Here is a 24157-nt window from a genome sequence, read left to right on the forward strand (position 1 = left end):
GCTCTACACTGGGCTTTTTTCTCCCCCCCCCCCCCTTTTCTGACTGAGCAGTTGGGGGGTAAGGCCATTCACCAATGGTCTGAGTGCTCCTGACTTCCGGGTCAATAACCATATATAACCATAATAGTCAATAACCATAAGCCATCTTTAGGCGCTTGACATCGAGTTGCGGAGAAATGCCCGTATATTATTATTATTTATTATATTAACCATAAGCCACCCGTGGGTGCTATGTATCTGCCCGGGTCCCGGGGTGTGAGGTGCGCTAGTACACTTGGAGGATTATCCTTGGAAGTGAATATTCAGCCTAGGCGTCAGCTCTATCAACGACTGCAGATGTCGCAAAATTCGGAGCAGGCTTTGGCAAATATGCCCTGGCACTAAAGCACCTCTTTGGATAGCGGAATGGACCATATCAGGAGCCTCCAAAATATATTTCCTGTTGTACAAGGTAGGAGAAGCCACTCCGGTACAGGTAGATTTCTTGAGAGGCAGTCTAAATCAAAAGCCATTTAGGCGTCCTGGAAGCGTGCCAAGAGCTATTCTCAACTTCTCAGCTAGGTACAGTTACTCAGTTGTGAGGGCTAAGAGAGTTAGCAACATTTGTATGTGGGCGACCAAAGTCTGATTGGTTGCTTGGGCTACAGGATGTGCGCCCCTTTCAATCTACTCAGAAGCATTTTTATTGCATACCTATGGTACACTACATATAAGTCAGAAATTCTAAGGCCAAGGCCCCTGCTTCCCTCTCCATTTCTCTGACAGGTAAGTACTGTTCAGATGTCCTACTCAGCCCGCATCCGCGGTATCTGTAGTTAGGAAGTGACAAACTTGTTCTTTTACAAAGACTATGACATTTCTGTGTATGTTGTCTTTTCCACAGCTCGTAAGTCTTGTATAGCATGTAGAGGGGAAGCCTTTCTCTCTTGGTCTGCTGTGCGCGAAACTCTAGAGAAATACCTGGAGGCGACAACTGTACAGTCCTCTCAGTGTTAGATGTCTAGAACTGTCTGCAACTCTTATTTAGTGCAAGACATGGTCCTCTTAATGACTACCACAGTATGCTCTATCTTTGAAGCTTTTGGGACTAGCAATAACACAGACATTTCTATACTTTCACACATGAGGCATAAGTATCCAGGTTTACAATGTACATTTTGTAATTGATGTGCCAAACCTGCTTTCCCAAAATCTCTATGGTCTCCGGGACCTGTAAAGTTAATTGGAACAATCCTTGTAGACAAAAAGATAATTGTCTAACTAGAAGGCTGTGGCTCATTCTGTGGCTTTACTAAAATCTCCATGGTCTCCGAGACCTGTGAAGTTAAATTATTAGAATAATCCTGATAGTCTAACTAAATCAGAGGGCTGTGGCCCTTTTTGTGATTGGAGTGCCAATCAAGCTTTACCAATATCTCCATGGTCTTCGCGACCTGTAAAGTTGAATTGGAATAGTCCTGCCCATCAGGCTTTATCAAAACCTCCATGGTCTCCGCGACCTGTGAAATTAAATTGGATTAGTCATGGTAGACCCAAAGATAATTGTCCAACTAAACCAGAAGGCAATGGACTTTATGTGGCTGTAGTGCCAATCAAGCTTTTCCAAAATTCTCACAGTCTACAAGACCTGTGAAGTTAATTTTGTAACGGTCTCAATAGACCAAACTTAATAGCTTAAATAAAATAGAAAGAGGGCACCTCTAGCTTGTAGGGTCTCCGCGACCATTTGAAATGGCTGCAATATGCAGGCAGAAAATAGGCCAATGATGCCTGATTGTACAAGCCAATCCTGGCCTTGGAAGAATCTCATTACTGTTACCAATGATGTCTAATTTTACAAGCCAATCCTGGCTTTGTAAAAATTTAATTACCATTATAACCTGTGATATGTATCAAAATTACCTGGTTAATACCTAGGTGTTTAGGTGTCTCAGATTGAATATCAACCTGGCGGAGCCATCAGCTCTTATTGCCAGAAGCATATCTGAATGTAAGTATGGCATATATTTTTCTGTGTCTTTCTGGACACTCAGTTCTTTCAGCATAACCATACTAAGCTAATCATGGCTAAGGACGCCTTGTACATATTTTCAGTACATATTTTTGTAGAAGATACAAATAAAAAATACAAAGATTTTGGTTACTTTACTGTTGATATTATAAAAATTTTATCACGCCTGAGTGTTAATTTTAAGGCAAGCTCTTTCACTTAAGTAAGAAAGGAACTAGATAAACATCATTATCATCGGTAACATTATAAGCAAGAATGATGTCATTCAACTGTTCGGGGTACGGTAAATATGGGTCCTTGATGATGATAATGTATATCATATCTACTTCTCATAATATGCAATGTCTATTTCTTATGATTTTCCACTACTATTCAAATAAGTACCCATAGAACCAAGGCTTATTCTGGTATCAATTGACTATGAAAATAAGCTCTTTATGTTAAGAATTATTTACCATAAGATAAATTAGGTAATCTCAACTTGCAATAATAAGTAGCTCCTACTGAATATTGTGTGAGACTGTTGCTCATATTATACACTCTATATCATATCCTTAGTAATGTAAAATCTATATGTGACATGTATCAATATTGAAATGATATTAAAACAGTTAAGTAATGTAAAATCTATATGTGACATGTATCAATATTGAAATAATATTATAATAGTTAATTAACAATTTCTTCTCTTTTGAATATTGTAATAGATTGGTTTTGTACCTGTCTAAAATCTAAGTAGTAGGTACTCACTTTTGTTTAGGTAGTTACAATCGAATGGTCAAAGTGATTGAGATACCTCACTACCTGCTGCTGGGGCTCGTTAGCCATAGGGGATCACGGTCGATTCCTTATACCTAAGTACCTTCTACCTAGGTAGAATAAGTAATAACGCTATCTCAAAAGTCTGATTAAAAGCAATACTTGACACAGTAACCAATGTGTCTGCATGCATTGTATGCATTGTGTTTTATTATTAATTACCTACATCTTAATATTGATGTATTTGTGTCAAATAGGTACTGAAATGTATGCCACGTGTTGCATGGAATTCTATGCACGAGTCCGGACATGTCATGACAAGTCTGATTGTACTTACGGAATTTCTCGTCTCCCGGTCTCTTGGGCAGTGACGAACCATTGCTTTTCTCGTCCTCCGAGGACGAAAAAGAGTTCCCGCCACTATTATACATACCAAAGCACCGGTTTTCGAATTTTCTTCCGACAACGTGGTCTTTTGTGTTTCATATTGGAACTAATTACGTTTCTAACAACTAGAAAACCACCAATTACTGCTAAAATTTAACGCTTAATGTGTTTTAACACTTTTTTATCACTTTTACTAGAGATAAATACTAATTATATTCTGCGCGATGTTATTGCGCACGAATTCATAAACGCTATGCCGGCAGAGGCAGATGACAGCGCTTCAAAGGTGATGTCAAATTGGCGATGACAGATGACATACTAGGGACGCGCTCTTGCTAGTGAGGTGAAAGATCCATCGATATTCGGTAAGGTGACCCTTTTTCATAGAGATATATAGGATTCATAGACAGCTTTCTTCACCAACGCTGTGTGTTTTAGAAAGACACATAATACATATATTCATCATCTCTGGAGATATCTACACGTGAGTATAAAATCTACAAAGTAAGGATACTGTTACTTTGTATTTTATTTATTTCAGTTATAAAACTTGTAGAATGGTATTAAAATATTACGTGTTTCATGAATAAAGGAATTTTAATAGGGAAAACACAGAAATGTAATTCGAAATTCCTAATACAATTTCACAGGGCTTTTCGTTACAGTCAATGCTACGTCATTCATTAACATCCATACTAATATTATAAATACGAAAGTAACTCTGTCTGTCTGTCTGTCTGTTACTCAATCACGCCTAAACTACTGAACCAAATTGCATGAAATTTGGTATGGAGATATTTTGATACCCGAGAAAGGACATAGGCTACCTTTTATTGCGAAATATGTACCACGGGCGAAGCCGGGAGGGACCTCAAACTCAAACTCAAACATTTATTTATTCAATTAGACTTCTTCTAGAAGCACTTTTGAAACGTCATAGGTACATATTTTTAACATTTACCACCGATTCGGAAAGCAGTATCTACGGAGAAGAATCGGCAAGAAACTCCATAGTTGCTCTTTTTAATCATGTCAGTTTTACAATTTAATTTTACAAATTACATATGTAACATCATAATTTATAGTGATATGCCAAAGAATCTCTAGTTTACTATAATTTCTAAAATAAGGCGCGAATTACAGCATTTCATATTACAGTCACAATAGAATTGGTATTCTTATAACCGTACTCCGCAATAAAATGTACAACAAAATTATATTCATGAGCGACAAGACATTAATTGGAATCATGTACCATTGTAATTCATATAACCATAATCACGTCTTACAAAAACAAAACAATGCCTTAAAGAACGTTGAGGCCTGGCTAAAAACAAAACTGGGAGAGTAAATGTAAATTATATGAATTTGTTACGTTGGAAATAAGGTGCTTTCCGAGAATTTATGCGGTCTTTATTTCAAGAGAACAATTAAATGGGATGCCGTGCTAAATTAAAACGTCTTAGGAATTTAGTCCCATAAGAATTTACGCACAATACTTATTCGTTCAATAACAAAGTTCCTTTATGCATATAATTATCGTAAAATTATATTTATAAAGGGAATTCGAGTTTGTGTTAACCGAGTTTCTAGAATGTTCTTATTTATGGATGAAACAATGAGGATAATCTTTAAGTACCTATATCACGATGATCGATGATGCACAGCACTTTCGCTGATGAAAAACTTCACATAATATAATTCCTCATAACTCCTCTAAATATTTGTATAAAGTACTAGCGGTCCGCCCCGGCTTCGCCCGTGGTATATGTTTACGTTTTGTCTACATAAAAACCATCCTCGTACTTCAAGGAATATAATAAAAAAATAATTATCGAAATCGGTTCAGCCGTTCTCGAGTTATGCGCTTACCAACACATTTTGCGATTCATTTTTATATATAAGAAGATTTTAGGTAACGAGTTTAATTTTATTAAAATGAAAATTAGTCATAATATATTATTATCTACTGAGAAACACAATAGATCGCAATATTAAACGTTAAAATTTTCTGCCTAACCATAGTAGGTAACAAGTCTATTTTAAAATTGTGAAATTAATTTTCATTTAACTCGAACAAAAAACGTAAGTACGTAATACTTGTATACGTAGTATATTATTATTAGTCTGTGGTAATACGTTTACATTTTTCTAATATAAGAAAAAAATGCAATGTTTTAATATTAATGACGTACTTTTGTTCAACTTTGTTCCCACTGTGAACATCGCATACATTATTTTTAATTCTATGTAAAACATTGTGTTTTAAAATCGTGTTATACTTAATTTAAATTTCAAACAAATTATACTTTCAGAAATAAATCACGCAAATAAATTCTCATAAATACTTTATATAAAACACATTTATCACAAGAATCCCAAGCGGTTATCATTTATCTATCTCTAGCTAACACGCAAATATTTTATCAATTAATCAAACAAGGGTCACCTTCTCGAATTTACGCGAAACTTGATTGATTAAACCACAGAATTATCCATTACCGTGCTTGTCAAGTTGTGGCAACTACGGTAAACAAAAACAAGACAAACCTTGAAAATGATACTACTATCCTTCCTTTGTTCTGCCTATTATCTTATATCTAACAATATAATATTTTTTCAGACAAGTTAATATTTATTATTATTCCAATCAATCAATTATTATTGTTGATCTCACATTATATTAGAAATCATGAGTGAAAAAAGTGCTAGGCAAATAGGTCTTGATAATCATAACCTTAGGAAATTTGGGTTTACCCGGCGACTCAGTAAGTATCGATTTGTAATCAGAGCGTTTACGAAAACATCGAAATACAATACATATACATAATATGAATCTTGTCCTAATTTGATATTTTAATGAGTTTCCTCAGAAGTAAACACGTAGGTGTTCAAATACTGTCTTCATAGTGTGGCAAATAGAAATCGACTTTAATCATCGAGATAGAATGTACTACGTACTAGAGAGGCGATCGCTACTACACTCTCTTTAACACGAGCTAGAGGTAAGAATCACAAGTCTCTTTAGTCTGTGTCGGACTGTGCCCCCCGCTTGCCGCGTCAACACGTGTTATTGCTCTGTTCAAAATGCCTTCGTGTTTGCTTAGATATTGTTTTAACAGTTCCCATAATACAAACAAAGCCCGAGGAGTGACTTTTCACCAGTAAGTTTCCTTTTTATGAGTAAGTCATGCATTTTACTAATATTGTTATCATTTTGCGAAAAATCACCACGCGTTCTGCGTTTCGCGCCATTTTTCATAGACTAACAGCACAGACGTGACACTATCGATGAGTCTGTTAAAAAAATATAACTGGATTTTTTTAACTATGTATATACAATATCTACTAGGAAAGATTACCGTGGTGTAGTACCTAAATATTGCACGCCTCATAAGCGAAGCGTTGAGGTGGGTACTACTGTCACTTCGCGCAAAACATCTGATTTTTCAAACTTAAAATGTCTTTATGTATCATACATTGCACTTGTAAGATAATACATACACACACATATTAAGAAAAAACACTATTTTCAACGTTCATGATATTTTTGATGTCATTTTTGTTATTTAAACTAGTTAAAAAACAGTTTAAAAAAGTTCTGTCTTGGACGTCCGTGTGTCTGTATGTGCGGATCCTTTTTCTTGTTAACACGATAGCGACCGAAATACTTTACTAATCGAGTCTTTTTTTCTCTCTTACGCTTGAGTATGCTCAGGAATAGAACCCTTTCATTTTTCAGGGTCTGATTCGATGTGGTTTAATTGTTATTAAATAAACAAAAATAATAATTAATAAATATTTATTAAAAAAAATTATGAGGCGTGCACTTTTGGATTTTCCAAATTATTTATACTTTTACCCGACTACGCAAAGTAAAACGGTAGGTTATATTAAGTAATATTTATTTATTTACCTATTTTTATTTAAAAAAAAAAAAGGTTAATCAACAGTTGTTCCAATAGGATTTATAAATTATTATGCACAACAATTACAAATAAACACAACATTCACAGAAACTAATACAGTAAAAGTTCCTTAATCGCGCTTCCTTTATTCGTGTTTTCACTATTCGCGGATTAAAAAAATGCGACCCGCGGATTATAAGTACATACATAATAATAAAATTATTCCAATAGGTATCTGGTATCTTACCCAATATCCTTGTCAAATGGACTAATAAGAAAGTAAAATAGATCTTATTACAAGTTTGCCTAAAGTACATAATATTATGTTCTTAAATGATATCGCCGAGGCCTTTGACACAAGCCGCCTTTGTCGCAAGCCACCTCTGCGGCGATTGATGTTTATGAGAATGTAAATAAACAGAATGGAAGCAACCTTATAACTCAATAAATAAAGTATATTTTTAAATGTAGTTCCGTTTATAGTAAAGTTACAAAAATTGTGATCGAGTAAGGTGGCGTCCATAAATTACGTGAGGTGTTTTTTAAAATTTTCTGCACCTCCCTCCCCCCCTGCCCCTGGTGAGATGTCGTGAGAATTTATTCAACCCCTCCCCCATCCTCGAATCTCACGTGAGATTTTTCAAAATGTGAGTTTCTTATACGTAAACGCCATCAACATTGAATCATCGTATCCATTTAATTAGGGCTATTATAAACCAATACTCCAAAATTCGATTACAATATCATGAAGCAAAAACTGATAAAACTATTGATTACTACACAAAACGACAAAAGCTTACTAAATTGATATTATTTAAAGGAAATTAAAATACACAGTTTAATATAAAATCCTCGTTAATTATTAATTCCCTAGTATCAGTACCACCAGATAGTACCGAGTAAACAGATTGCACAATGTGTCGCATCTGCACGCATTGCTTAATCTTTGAACTTGAAGCCACGCCTCGCTCGTTCCACACGTACCCCACCACATCGGCCGCGCGCAATGTTTTTGTTTGGAATAACCCCTCTAGTAGTACATATATCTCGATGACTTTAATATCCGTTACCTAACTAATTTATATGAGACGAGAAATTTTACTTTATAACGCCGAGGATTCGTGAAACAGTAATTATAAATAAGTAAGGTAAGATACGAATTACGATAAACAAAGCTTCTCTAATTTATTCATTTATTGTGGCGGTAGAAGTAACAATTCTAAATATAAATTAGAACACAGAAGAGAGTTTATAAATGGTTCATTTGTTGTTCCAGTTTAGTTTCGAAAATTCAACAATGTACGTAATCTAGATAACCAAATTAACCGCAGTAACATTAGATGAGCGTAATAAAGCGATGATAAACCAAATTAACATTCAGCTCATAATAACGATGCTATCCGTCATAAGGGCCCATTACGGTCTATTAGGATTAAAAGGCAACGTAATGAAAACCATTAATAATCGAGATATTCCCGTAATAGGCGTATTTCAGTTGACGATCCGTGGGTCAGACGTGTTTTCATTAACTTCATACAACCGCCGCTACATAATTAAAACTTTTAATAATGGATTCGTGCTTGTATTACGACGCAGCTTTAAATTAATCATACGAAATTGATTATAACATAACTTTATAGAGTACTTGCGATTTATGATAGGCAGTAAAATAAAGGTAGCGGTGTCTAAAACCATGCTTATTTTGCATTGTATTATGGCCCTATATAGAAACAACCAGCAGCTACCAAAAATATTATAGCACCATACCATACTATACAACCAGGGGAAACTTACAATAAAAATTTGCTCTACTATACTATATATTATGTGTAGCACGCATTAGACTTATAGATTTTGAAGAATAAATTACAAAATCTGAAAGCATATTTAATAATTATTCATTACAATATCCCCATAAAAAGCACAATAAACGATTTACCAGCTCTCAAGATAATCTGTTCAAATTTATATCTAGGTGGTATAATTTACATTTGTTAGTTAATATCTTCGAACTATCCATAAAACTATTTGATATACCGTCTTTATAATACGAACATAAAAGTAATTCCATACACTCACAACCAATTATTATTCAGCCGTTGCATATAAAATCAAGAAGCAATTATATTTTTATTGCACCCTTCCATTGCAACCGCCTATATAATTTGAGTTAAATTATCAGATATATTTATAGCAGAGCTATGACGGACAAAAGAGAATATGACGGTAATAAAGCGGTGTTTTATTGCATGAAACTCGTAACCTATGCCTAGGAAATGCATTTACAGATTAAACCTACGGACTAAACCCACAACACTGCAGTATAGGATTTTATGAATCATGAAATGCTCTCTGGGAAACCATCGCTTTATTACCAGTGGGTTATTTATTGCATCACCGCTTTAAGGAAATCGTAAAACTGATTATTTACTCGAAACGAACTACATATTTACTTTGATGTATGTTTTTTTAGGTTGATGTACATAATAAGTAGGTTTATATATTTACGAAATTATGTTTCGAAGTTGCCACTTCCTTTCCTTTTTAATTTTTATATTGTTTTCTGTTTATGTAGGTACTTTTTTTTGTATTATCAAAGAAATCATCGAAATCTGAGTCGTGGTTTCATACGATCATTTATCGTATTCGTACCGTATCATTGGTAATAAAAATATATTTTACTGGTCGAATGGATTTGCTATACTTATAGCATTTATATTTAGTTAAAGATAAAGATCAAATATATAGATAAAGATCAATTTACCAGAATATTGAAAATTTACAAAAAAATATCTCTTCCTCAAAGTAGCTAGTTGACATTGGCGGAGTCATTTTCAAATCTCATGGCCAAGTTTTAATTTGAAAGCAGGACAACCTCGAGTATTTATAAAATTCCAAGTGTGTTTTATCGTAAAATGGTATAGGTACTTATCACATTATTTTCGCTCTAACTACTTTAATAAATAATTATTTGTCGACTCCATGGTACAATAGTAGCGGCATTTTATAACTGAGATTTGAGGTTCATTATACATTATCATTCCCAGTGGAGACATCCAAAAAAATCACTTTCTGTAGAGAAAAGCATATTGTAATGTATCATACTATAAAAAATGGGATATTTAAAAGTTGATGTATGCTCTATGACTCTATCGATCTATGAAATATCAAAAAAAGTTTGGAAAATCCAAAAAGTGCACGACTCATAATGCTCATTTAATTATGAAATATATATATATAAAAAAAACTTATTGTAGTTTTCGTTTTTTATTAATTGCAATTAAACGACACTGAATTAATTAATCATTCGCATTCAGTGACCTACAATCGTCGATTAGAATATTTTAAAAAAAAATTAACTCAAATGATGGATTTTTTCACAAGTTATAGTGTTTTCAGGTTTCACACATTCGACGGACAGGAAAATTTTTTGACCTATTTCGGTGTTTTTTTTTCAATTCTATTGAAGTAAATCAATTTTTAAAAAGTATGGGATTAATCTCCATTATATTATCTCGACAATAGTATGCATAATATCTTGATTCCGTGAACTAACAAGGCTATATAAGAATAGCTGCAAAAATGAGGCGAAAAAAATTTTTCGATCGTAAAGCACTCTCTGATGCTTCGCATCATGAGTCGTTCAATAATTACGATTTTTATAATTTGCTACAATTACTGAATTTATTTACCCACCAAGACTTGTCATAATATAAAGCGTATATAATACCTACAGGCCACAGGCTACATATTAAGTACATAAAAATAAATAACCACCGGTTAGCAAAAGCTTTACCTTATCGTTTTGTTATAACATACATCTACCTATAACACTACCAATATTAAATGTAGGTACATATTCAATACATAACATACATAAACTGATATGGCCACACTATTTACCTGGTTTCCTGCGCACGCGCCACTGCACCGGCTGCGGCGCCGGGCTGCCCGCGCCCGACGACGCCAGCTTGATGCCGTCCTGTAATAGTTTAATACTATTAGACAAGGATAATATTGTGTTGATCTATACTAATATTATAAGCCTCAACAGTTTGTTTGTTTGAACGCGCTAATCTCATTAACTACTGGTCCGATTTGATAAATTCTTTCGGTGTTAGATAGCCCATTTATCGAGGAAGGCTTATAGGCTAAGTAACATCACGCTAAGACCAACAGGAGTGGAGCACTGCGAGTAAAGCCGCAGGGCACAGCTAGTAGTTAGTTTCATATTATTAGACATGGATATTAACTATGTTGATATTATAATATGAATAGAAAATCGAAATATCTAGAATACATACACATGTATAGATTGCTGCTATTTAAATATCGCATAGTTATAATATGCATGCATCATACATCATAAGCACTTATGCATGCAATCTGCAGTAGATACCAATATTTTAGAGGAAAGATTTTTGATTTGTTTGTAAAGATATATATATCTAGTCAAAAACAAATGGATCGATTTAAACCTTATTTAACTTTGTTCCTATAACATCGAGCAATGGGGCTAAGTGAATAGCCGCGTCCAGACCGGCTGAGCGCGGCTCGGGAGCCGCGCTCAGACTTCCTGCTCGCGAGCCGTGGCACCCGAGCTAATTGTGTAAAGTTCCGAGCCGCGCTCGCGAGCCAAGGTGAGCCGGTTTGAGCATTCAGTTTCTCTCCGTATAACGATGGAAAACCACGTATTATTAGATGCTGCGGCGCTTGTGTTGTCTGGATATATCATAAAAAAAAAGAAAAAAGAAACGAAAACTGGATTAAAAAATTGTACCAAAACCGAAATTTTTATTTAAATGATCTGGATCTTTCGAATCCCATAACATTTTGAAGCTTCCGTAAAGTTGTATTAAGCGAATACTGTCTTCTTTATCCATTTTTGATTCTGGCTCGCGAGCGTCGTTACGTCCGTCCACACCGGGCGAGCCGCTCGGACTGAGCCGCCTTTGAGCATCGCCAAAAACCGACAACGCATGGCTCGGGGTCGAGCGGCGCTCGGCCGAGCCAACGTGCGCCCGAGGAAGCCCGAGCGCCGTCCACACCGGCCGAGCTATTGGCTCGCGAGCGGGACTCGCGAGCCGCGCTCGGTCGGTCTGGACGCGGCTAATAAATAACACAACGTAAATAAATAAAAGCGTATTCAACGATTAAAATTATGTCTGTTTTTTCCTATAAGTCTTAGCTTAAGTATGTAGGTACTTCCCGAATCCGGGATAATTATAAATGAGAAAATATAAAAGGGGGTGGATATTTGTTACCCATTTATTTTACATACCTACTTAATATTTGTTATCAGTGAATTTATGGCTGAGAAATACTAACATAATTTGTAACATAGATAGATAGATTTGTAAATGCGAAAGTTTGTGAGGATGTGTGTGTGTTTGTTACTCTTTCACGCAAATACTACTAAACCGATTACAATGAAATTTAGCACACATATAGAGGGTAACTTGTATTACACATAGGATAGGTTTTATCCCGGAAATCCCACGGGAACGGGAACTATGCGAGTTTTTCTTTGAAAACGCGGGCGAAGCCGCGGGCGGTAATCTAATAGATTATAATCTGGTACAGCACAATATAGGCTACCTACCTATTGATTATTATATTCAGCTAATATAGGATAGAAGCCGGGACCAAAAGTAAGTAATATTCTGAAGTTATTGAAAAATATATCTCATTTACTTTATTTTAAACATAAATATTTTCATTGGTACGACTTAAATATTAAACTCTATTTCAAAAAATATTTCATGAAAAGCTTCAACAAAAATTAATTAGAACGACATCTATTGTGAGAAGAGAACTCTAAATAGCACCTCATAGCGTAAAGTTTAGTCGCCATGACATGCTGCTACGTAGTAATGTTACACCATACCACTAGATGGCGTTTATTTAAATATTCTCTTTTAATAAAAATACAACGTATAATTTAGTTTATTATGAAATTAATTTAACAAAATATAGTACCTACAAGAGTTTCACATATTATAAATTAAAATGAATGTAATTTTTATTAATCTTTCTAAAAGATGGTGTAAACATTAATTTATTTAGATTTTTACGTCTGCTAATTTGAATAAAACAATTTTGAAGACAGTGTACTTTAAAATTTTCCGTAGGTACCTAAGTAGGTATATTTTGTACATAATTTATAATCTATAATAATATAAAAATTAAAAATGAATCGCAAAATGTGTCAGTAAGCAAACTCGAGGAGAACGAAAGAACGAGGATGGTTCTTATAAAATATATACCTATATGTAGAGAAAAAGTAAACATGTACCACGGGAAAAGCCGGGGCGGACCAAATATGTGTGTACCTATAAATCAACCAAATGAAAAGTGATATCTACGTATTTATTCCACTCCGATTTGATTAGTTATGTAAAATAGTTAGTTAATTGGTTCACACGATAGAGTAGTTAAGATTACTATCGCATTCCGATCTAATTAACGCAATTCCGTTTATTGTTTTCCCTCATTTAAATTCATTTATAATTACAAGTTTATACCATTTTACACTGAGAAAATAGTGACTAATACTTATTATTTTTCGTTTTCTAGAGCTGGTATTAATAGCTTATTATAGCATAATATTAGTCGTAGTTTTTGTTCACTAAATCAACAGTACCTATAATATATAATAATATTATAAAGCTAAAGAGTTTGTTTGTTTGCTTGAATGCGCTAATCTCAGGAACTACTGGTCCGATTTGAAAAAAATTTTTCGGTGTTAGTTGGCCCATTTATCGAGAAGGGCTATATAATATATAGGGTATCATATCATCACGCTAAGACCAACAGAAGCGGAGCAATGCGGGTAAAACCGCGGGGCACAGATAGCTATTCCTATATAATGTAAGTCGACATGCTAGTGTAATATTGTGAAATTCAGTCGCAGGTAATTTATGTCTGGTGTATAAAATATACATAAATAAATAATTCAGAAGATCCGTAAGTTTCAGTTTGAGTTTGCTTTGCTTTAAATCTGGTATAAACGGGAAATTTAATAACATGTAATACCTATTCAGCCGTACAAATAAAAACTTGCTTATTCAAACCTTATGCAATGCATAGATATGATAAGAATAAATAAAGAATAAGGATGTCATAATTTCTTACAAATAAATTTGGAATAACGTCGATGTATCTATGCTCACGCTATGCAATAGGCGCGAAGCGGCAACGTCGCAATTCATTCACAAAATTATGAAAAACATTGAAATTGTCTACGGTTAAGCCTTGGTGCTGTCATTTTGCTGACGCTCGTTTGACTTCGTCGAATTTGTTGTGAAGTTTCATCATACGATGTTCTGTTTATTTATTTTTTAAATATTTATTGGAAATAATTTAAATATATCATTAAATATGCAAGCAAATGATAGATAACGCTATCCAATATCTGGAAAACAGAAGATAAACCCACTTTGAGATAGAGAGTTGCCAAATAACTGGTACTCAAAACATACAACTCCAGGCTTAGAAGATTTATATTTTCAACGAAAGTGTTAAAAATTATTGTGATAAGTTTAGAAATAAGTTTTATGTATGTATGGTTTGGCGCATGTTGTAAATAAATAAATCATTATAAATATCAAAAGGGTTTTTCATAATTTCGTATATTTTGACATTTCATACAAAATTTTCCATTTCAATAGGTACGTAATGAAATTATTAATTTGCTCAACTTTTCCTACTTCTCGTATTACTCTCATTGCTATTATCTCAAATTTAGATTGAAAATTGCTTCTAAAACTTGTAAAACACAGCACAATGTACTAAAAGATATGTTATAACTCGGTTATGTCAGACTTATACTAGGGTGGTAGCCGTAATAAGGACGGAATAGCATTAGTATGAATACTTATTACGAAGTTATACTAGGTTACATTTATTTCGTGTTTATTTGTATGATTTTTCCTTATTCTTAGTTTATTCTTTGCATAAAATGTTATAACTCGTTTATTTGTACGGCTGATTTTGTTTTTAAATTTTATACACACGCTACGTTTACAGTGTGTTCATGTTTCCCAAAAAAAAAACAAATATTTTAAACAAAATACTGGAAAATTTAATGATTACAAAGGGCTCTACTACAAATATTGTAATAGAACCTCGAATTAGTTTTCATGTTATCGGTAGGTACCTACTCTTATATTTTATTCATAAAAAATATAGGTATTCAGCCGTACAAATAAAAACTTGCTTATTCAAACCTTATGCAATGCATAGATATGATAAGAATAAATAAAGAATAAGGATGTCATAATTTCTTACAAATAAATTTGGAATAACGTCGATGTATCTATGCTCACGCTATGCAATAGGCGCGAAGCGGCAACGTCGCAATTCATTCACAAAATTATGAAAAACATTGAAATTGTCTACGGTTAAGCCTTGGTGCTGTCATTTTGCTGACGTTTGACTTCGTCGAATTTGTTGTGAAGTTTCATCATACGATGTTCTGTTTATTTATTTTTTAAATATTTATTGGAAATAATTTAAATATATCATTAAATATGCAAGCAAATGATAGATAACGCGATCCGCTATACGAAGATAAACCCACCTTGAGATAGAGAGTTGCCAAATAACTGGTACTCAAAACATACAACTCCAGGCTTAGAAGATTTATATTTTCAACGAAAGTGTATATATTATTGTGATAAGTTTAGAAATAAGTTTTATGTATGTATGGTTTGGCGCATGTTGTAAATAAATAAATCATTATAAATATCAAAAGGGTTTTTCATAATTTCGTATATTTTGACATTTCATACAAAATTTTCCATTTCAATAGGTACGTAATGAAATTATTAATTTGCTCAACTTTTTCTACTTCTCGTATTACTCTCATTGCTATTATCTCAAATTTAGATTGAAAATTGCTTCTAAAACTTGTAAAACACAGCACAATGTACTAAAAGATATGTTATAATTCGGTTATGTCAGACTTATACTAGGGTGGTAGCCGTAATAAGGACGGAATAGCATTAGTATGAATACTTATTACGAAGTTATACTAGGTTACATTTATTTCGTGTTTATTTGTATGATTTTTCCTTATTCTTAGTTTATTCTTTGCATAAAATGTTATAACTCGTTTATTTGTACGGCTGTTAAGGTTCATTATTATTTTAACAAACAATAATATGTACGTAGAGATTGTCTAATCTAAAAATGAACGCCCCTCCACTAAACTTAATTGTTTCAATGTGTGAGGACAAATAATTATTGAGCCACTTTATATGTGTGCGCGCGGCGATTCTACTGCAAACTTTGACTGTCTCGCGCACTGATTTGTCAACTAATCGGGCGATCAGTTCAGGTGCCTAGCATTGTATGGCGGGGAGAGCGCGCTATGTACGGAATGACACGTCCGTTCTGTCGTGCATCGCGTCATTTATGCACTAGTTGGCCAACTGGTCCTGTCGTTCGGGCATGGATTGGACTGGAGGACTGAACGACCAATGAGGCAGACCAATTTGTGTGTATTGCGTCTATACACGTACTTTGAATGTGAGCGTAAACACAGTGGAGGGGCGTTCATTTTTAGATTAGACAATCTCTACCTACACTGTATGAAAACTTTAAGCCAAACAAAACTTTTGTAACTAAAACAAATTTCAGCTCCGAATAAGTGGGTGCTTGTTACCGCTACGGTTTTCTGTTTAATATTTTAATAACTTTGTTTATTTTACAACAGGTTCTACTGAAGGTATTTTGTTTTAAACAGCAAATGTTATCAATCTACTTTTAATTGCGTTTTTAACAGTAATTTTGTAGCAGAGATTTATGTTTATTAAAAACTAGTTTTTCACCCGCATAGTCTTAGGAAATTCTAAAGTGAATGAAAAAAAAATGCTCCCTTACTATATGAAAATTGAAAAGCAATAAAAGAAACAAAGACTTTCTTATATTTTATTATACTAAGGATCAAATTTAACTGAAGCATGTAATTTACTTCAAGATATTAACGCAAGCTTTCAGGCTTGAAAAGAGAGGTTTTATGTACTTTTCATTGTCAGTTTCTCATTAAAATCTTTTTAATTGAATTTTGTTTGTCTTAGCAACATTATGAGATGAGAATCTTTATTTTATTTTTGGATTTCGAGGGAGTTTTACCTAAGGTTATGTAGAGGAGAATTATAGGATAAATAAAATGTAATATTATTTCACTATAAATTAATATGTGGTTAAAGCTAGAAAAAATTCCACAAAAAGATTAAGTAGCAAAAATTATGAGTACCTATATATACTACGTTGTAAGTACGTTTCTTATTTCAATTATCTTCCTTGACTTTTGCATTTTTCCTTTATAAAAGATTGCTATTCTCCAATATCTGATATACATATAAAAGGTTATTTTCTCACGTGGGTGTAGGTACCTCGCTAGCAACTGTGCTTTCAATATGATTGATTGATGAGACTAAGGAAATTTCATGCCCATTATAATATGTATTAAAATAATATTCATTGTTAGGAAACAAAACGCTCATTATATTTAGAAATTTTAATGATTACAATGAACATTTGTTACGTAAAGTTGGAACCATTTATTTAACAATGCGAAGAGACGTGACAGCTCAGTCTGCCAATGACACTGCTCTTGTAAAGTAATACAAAGAACTCACGTTTTAAACGTATTTAGAAAATTATTAATTTATCAAGGTCCAATACGAGTGGACAGTAAATAAAACTGGGCTTAGAGATTAGATAACCATTTAAATGGGCTAAAGCCAAAAAAAAACAAACTAAGTTCATTTACAGGCTATGGCTGAAAAACAGCGGTGAAAGCACTGGCCTTTTAGTCATTGCTTCCACCATATGCTGAGTCCATAAGCCTTTTCGTAGTAAACTGTTATTTTTTCTTGTGTATTTTTTTTGTTCATGTGTTTGATTTTTACTGCGAATAAATTCTTATTCTATTCTATTCTATTCTATTCAGAGCATTTACCTACGTTGGATGAATTTAGATCTTACAGTATAAGGAAGTTGAAGTTCTATCTAGGAAAAACGAGACCTTTATGATAACTGCAGATCGTTCCAATATGTGCCAATATGCAAACGACTATCAAAAAACCCTTATTTTTCCTTCCTCGAACATAAATGCATTAAATGCAGTAAGTACATAATCAAAATTCAATACCAACAGTTCTAGAATCTGTCTGCGTTTTTGATACACTTCCAAACAAAAAGATTCTGCGTTCCGGTGCCTACTTCGTTTAATATTCACGTCGCATTTTTGGCGGTAAAATTTTAAGTGTTCCCCGTTCCGTGGGCTGAATTTTTGCATTGTGTTAGACGTACTCTGAATATCTATACGAGACAATGCACACGATTATTGTCGCTTGGTCATCGGGGTCACGAGGCCAGTTTTTCAAATGGTGCACAAATTGCACAATTTTATGTAATCTTTCTGTGGAACGGTTGTTGCTATGTTGGTCAATCTGTTTAAACTTTAAATATTATAAAGGACTGTCTGTATAGAGTTATATTCGCCAATAATCATAAACTCTACTGCTCTAGTATTTGTAAATCTGGCGGTTATGCCCAAAAACCTAAACCACTGTATTAATTTAGATGAGTTATTCATCTAGGAGCGTTAATAGCTGCATGATATATAATATGTATATATAGTACTATATCAGATAGCTCTATGATTGCAAGTTTCATTAAACAATCATTCATACGTACATGAGTTCAAGGCGTCAAATTGTTCGTACCTATTAATAACCCGAAATTCCAAACCGCAACCTCGTTTAATGTACCTACTACCTAACCTAAATTTCACACTGAATTCCGCATCTCGAATTAACGGTCATACTTATATTGTACCTTTGTATTTGGTTGGATAGCTATTTTTTTTTCGAACTAGGTAGGTACTTCATATGTTATTAGCGCGTACAAAAAAGCAAACTCTTAATACCTACTTGCAATTGATGGTGAACTGAAATAAACTCTCATCCTAATATACTGCGTAAAATGAAAGACGTAAATATTGTCTTGCTTGCGAAGTCATACATTTCACCGTTTCTTAAATATTCCACTAAAAATATCTTTTATTTATTACCGAAAATAAGCTAAATATAAATACTTACGTACTATTCGTACTTGTTCAATAACAAATTCAAAATGCTATTTTCATTTTATTGAAGTCCAATTTTATCGTCAATAGAAATGTACCTTTTGAATATAAAACGTATTGAATTAACTAACCGTAAAGTAATAGGTAAAGCAACAATGTTCAATACAAAATACGAGCAAAACAGTCTGTTCGTAAAGTAACAATTTAAACAAAATATCCCTTAAATTGAAGTAATAACCGTAAAATTGGGTAATAAAAGAGATAGTACCCAGGTAAACATGGCTGGGAAGGCAATTTTCTTTATATTCAGTCGATACTCAGGTGGGGGAGACAAGTCTCAAAATATATTTCAATATTTCAGCCTCTCCTTTATAGTCTATAGAAATTCAAGTGGGTGAAATTAAGCCTCTTAAATTATATTACATAGTTATTTACTTAGTTTAGTTAGAAGTTACAGCTCTACTAATGACAGTTTGTTTCTAATAATTTAAATACAAATTTAGTAGCTTTATTATCAGGCACAATATAATTTTCATGAAAATGTACTCGAATTCAAATAACCAACAGAATATTTTTTCGATTATTAATTAATATTTATAAAGTTTGAGTGTATGAAAGTAGAACTTTAGGAAAACACTTCCTAAATTGTTTACGCATTCCGGAACGAAACATCAAATCAATCAATGTACTCGCGTAATTATTAATTCATCACTGTCATGTTTCTTTAGCAATTTGTAGCGTAAAAATGTTTCCCGATGATGTAGACAGTTAAAAAAAAGCATGGTCTACATAATATAATGTAAGTATAAACATTACAGTTATTTACATGGTCTTTTTATGGGAAGCCATCATCATTTTAATTTTTATTCAACATTATCCATAAACACAGAACTTGGGTTCCTATTGTCAGCGCCAAAGAAATGATTATGATATTTTCTTGAAGCTTACTTTTTAACATAAACGACTTTTAAACATTCAAAGACAGCTCCTGAACACAGAACATTAATAATTATATTAGAAGGTAATTTAGAATCTCGTAAATTTGTAGGTACATATTTTTGATTCATTTATTTGAAGGAAAATATCCGGGTAATTATGCTATTAAAGCTAGTCGTAAACTAAATAAATCTAGATTCTAACCAGAAAGGTACCAGATAAACGGATCGCGTGGGTCGTTTCCTTAAGACGCAGATTGCATGTTTGTGATTACAAGCAATATAACGTAGATCAACAAAGTAGAGCATTAACACAATACATGTAATAGACACAAATTACGTGTGTACATAGTAGGCAATAGCGATGGAAATTCCCTGTTTAACTGCGTAAAATCATCGGAAATCAGGAGTCATTGAATAGATGATTAATCGAAGATATAATTAGTTTTTTGTTAGTTTTTATTTTATTACACACGTAAGGTTTTGATGCCTCCCTTAATACAGCTAACACTTATCCTTTGCCTGAGGGGTCGCCTGGTAGAGATCACTCTGAAGTGATAAGGCCGTATGAGCTGTATGAAAATTGTTATTTTCTTTTCCATTTTATAAAAGTATCTATAATAAAAGTGATAATTAAATAAATAATTTTGTGTCTATAATGATTTACTTATCGATGTATATATCGAATATCTATGTGAATATGGAAAAGTTTGAAAACAATCTCTTAAATAAACCTCTCTATGGAATTACGAAGATTGATAAGATCCCATATAACCCAAAGCGATAAAAGCGGAGTGCCGGCTTACTTTCGGATAACATCTTATAAATGACATGAAGGCGATTTCTTACCACACTGCCAAATCACAAACCTCAGTGTTGAATACAAAAAGTAAAAACATTAGGAAATGGTGATAGAAAAACTTCAGATTTTGAATCATATTCTTACTATATTTATGTATTTTAAATAACTCTATAGAAATAGAAAATTTTATTTGACATCAAAGAAAAGCTGTGTGAATGGAGGGTTCATAAATTAGTTAATTAATAATGTGGCAATTTCTTTATTTATCTTGTGTATGTGTGTGTGTTAAATAAAGGATTTTGTATTGTATTGTATTGTAATTAATGTGAATAATTACCTACTGAATGACTTTCAGAGTTCAACGAATTTATTAGTATGTCTGTGATGCAAATAAGTACCTAAAAGAAATCTAAAGCATTTCTCGTAAACACTAGAACCAATTATTCAATCAACATTATTTATACATATAATAATACATAGAAAACAATTATAACATGTACACGTGTATGAAAAATGAGGATCGTAGTTATGCTGGCCTAATTGCCTCTTCACAACTGTAAACGCGTAAGAATAAAATAATTGCTCTACATTATTTGATATGACTTTCTATTTGTCACATTTGACATCATGTTACCCTACATTACTGTTGGTGATGAAAATCATGTTTCAAGACCGATGAACTTACACTCAAAACTTATAATTGAAAAAAGTTAACCAACATTATACGTGTTAATAACTTGTACAGGAGATCAGAGGTTTTTTTTATCGTTATTTAATATTATTTGTAGTGAAAATTTTCATTGTATCACTTTCATAATATGCCTTGATTTTAAATGCAATTGTAGATGTATAACAAAGCTTTAGTAGAATAATTTATATTAAAAGCGTAGTAAATACGTACCCTATTTGATTTTGAGTTAGGGGTATCTACAAAAAATATTCAATAGTTACGAAAGTAATATAAATGAAATCTCTGGGAAAGAGCGGATATGAACGAACGATTTTATCTGTTCTTCCGCATTTTTATAGTCCGCAATAGAAATATTTTATTTTTTATATTTTAACAATCTTAAAATCGAATTATTGAAATAAATCGTCCGATGCAAAATAGAAACTAGGAAAAAGAGATGATTAAAAACACAATAAGTAAAATTGGTTTAATTCGAACAAAAAAGATCTTACTTCAGAAACAGTGAATTAAAAACGTTAATTTATTATTTTATAGCCGTCTTGAAACTCTCCAGCAATTGTTATCACGCAGATTGAAGGAAATGCAAAATTTTATTTTATTTATTATCCTACTGTCTTAAACCCCTACTAGCTTCACGCGGCTCTACTCCCCTGATACTTGTCACTACATATAGTATACAAAAAAGTCGCTTTCCGCGTTTTACGCAGTCTGCGTGTCTGTATGATTAGATCTGTATAACTACGCAACGGATTTGATGGTTCTTTTACAAAGATGGAGTAGTACATGAGGAAGGTTTAAGTATATAATTTGTTAAATTTTATATAAAGCGGGCGAAGCCGCGGGAAGCTAGTATATTATAGTGCCCGTGTGCTTCTCCTTACTATATAATATCAACGCCATGCTAAAATGTTTTCCGATCCCATCAATTATTTCTGTGTGAAATAATCTTCCTGCCTGTCTGCGACTTTTATCCCAAGGTACATGGATAATGGATATTGTACGTTTGCTGCTAATCCTAATCCGATCAGTCATATTAACTATTAAGCATCTGAGATAAACTAATTCAGAGTAATAAACTAATTCATCCTAGCAATTTTAATTGAGATGGAATCCAAAAGCGTCCATGTTAATGAAATGTAGCGCTATTTATTGCTCCTTCGTATATACACGAATCGATTTCGCTCAAATTTAGTCTGAGAATATGCCTGAAATAACATCCGGGTACCGAAAAAAGCCTCGTGCTGAAATAAGTCATTACTTACCCATGCCATACAGTAATTGACGATATATGGACCATAAGATACCGTAGATGCGTCATACCCCACGTCATGCTATGTTAAACCAGTATATTAGTAATATACTTATTATGATTTTAAACAAATATACTTTAAGATAAGTTCTCCTTAAACTCCACGTGATGTTTACATAATAATTTTAAAGGTTCAATCACTGGAATATGACTTGCGTTGAACACTAAAATAATATTTGGTAAAGTACTTCATAATACATTCCACGTTTATAAAAGTTTTATTAATTAGCTATTCAAATATTAATATGTTCAGTTATATTATGATCATTCAGACTAGATATACAATAATTAAAAAGTTACCTTATACCGTACTATTAACTATTCTGTGCCCAGCTACCCCTATACCCTAGCTTAACCCTTTGACCTTTTCACATTTTAGTTTACATAAAACGTTCAACCACTGACTGTTTAATAAGAATAGAATAGATAGAATAAGAATATATATATAAATTTATACATAGTTCTAATGTACTTAAATTCAATTGTTTTAGATAAATAATTCGTTTTTTTTAGATTCTCAACTCAAATTCGACTAACGGTGCATTTACATCAATCAGCTAGCTAAACTAAAACTGCTCTACGCCTGTTTACACTAAGAGCCGATTTTTCAATGCTTGGATAAAACTTATCCGTCCAATAAATAATTACACGATAATATTAAAATGTCACGTAAACTGTCAAATACGGGCAATTAGAATACGTTTTTAAAATGGTAGTTTTATACATTATTCGACGAATAAGTTTTATCCAAGCATTGAAAAATCGGCCCTAAAAGAATTTGACATAGCTGTTGGATTACAATAAGTTTAATGTAGATGCACTGTAACATTTATCAAAATGTAAAAATTATTCAAACATGTACTTTTAATATTTAGGCTCACGGTCACTGGCCATATTTTTTAATGTTTTAAATATTTGTATATTAAACAAGGTTAAGGTCTTTTATTCGTTTATCAAAACATGTTTTGGAAATGTTATTAGTAATTCGTATTTGGAGTTTATTGGTAATTAACTACTCAAAGATTAAAACTATTAACGATGATAGCGGTATTAGGTTTTTAATTATTCAATAAATATAGAAAAGTTATTCTTCTAGTAGTTCTTAAAAATACGAAATATCACGGGGATTCATTTATATTTTGTTATTATTTTCGTTTTCTGTTTCGTGGATATAAATACCGGTCACTTTTAATACTTCTTTGTAAATAAAAAAAAAATAGAAAATAAATATATAAGTTAAAATAAGTAAATTCTT

The 24157-nt window shown here is 32.8% G+C and overlaps 2 protein-coding genes across 4 annotated transcripts in view; one reads left to right on the plus strand and one right to left on the minus strand.

Annotated features, from left to right (window-relative positions):
• LOC149481131 (glutathione S-transferase 2-like) overlaps window positions 1–24157 on the plus strand; it is a 280674-nt gene that overhangs the window by 155900 nt on the left and 100617 nt on the right. The window lies entirely within an intron of this gene.
• Window positions 1–24157, minus strand: part of Pde11 (Phosphodiesterase 11) — a 194359-nt gene that overhangs the window by 138546 nt on the left and 31656 nt on the right. For all 3 annotated transcript variants that reach the window (XM_089705544.1, XM_089705542.1, XM_089705543.1), the window contains exon 2: window positions 10969–11047. The gene's annotated coding sequence lies outside the window, so the exon portion shown is untranslated. The remainder of the gene's footprint in view (window positions 1–10968; window positions 11048–24157) is intronic.

Source organism: Colias philodice, chromosome 17, assembly GCF_061535455.1.
Source record: "Colias philodice isolate Cphi_HAF_F1 chromosome 17, ilColPhil1 Martin Lab GWU primary, whole genome shotgun sequence".
NCBI lineage: Eukaryota > Metazoa > Arthropoda > Insecta > Lepidoptera > Pieridae > Colias > Colias philodice.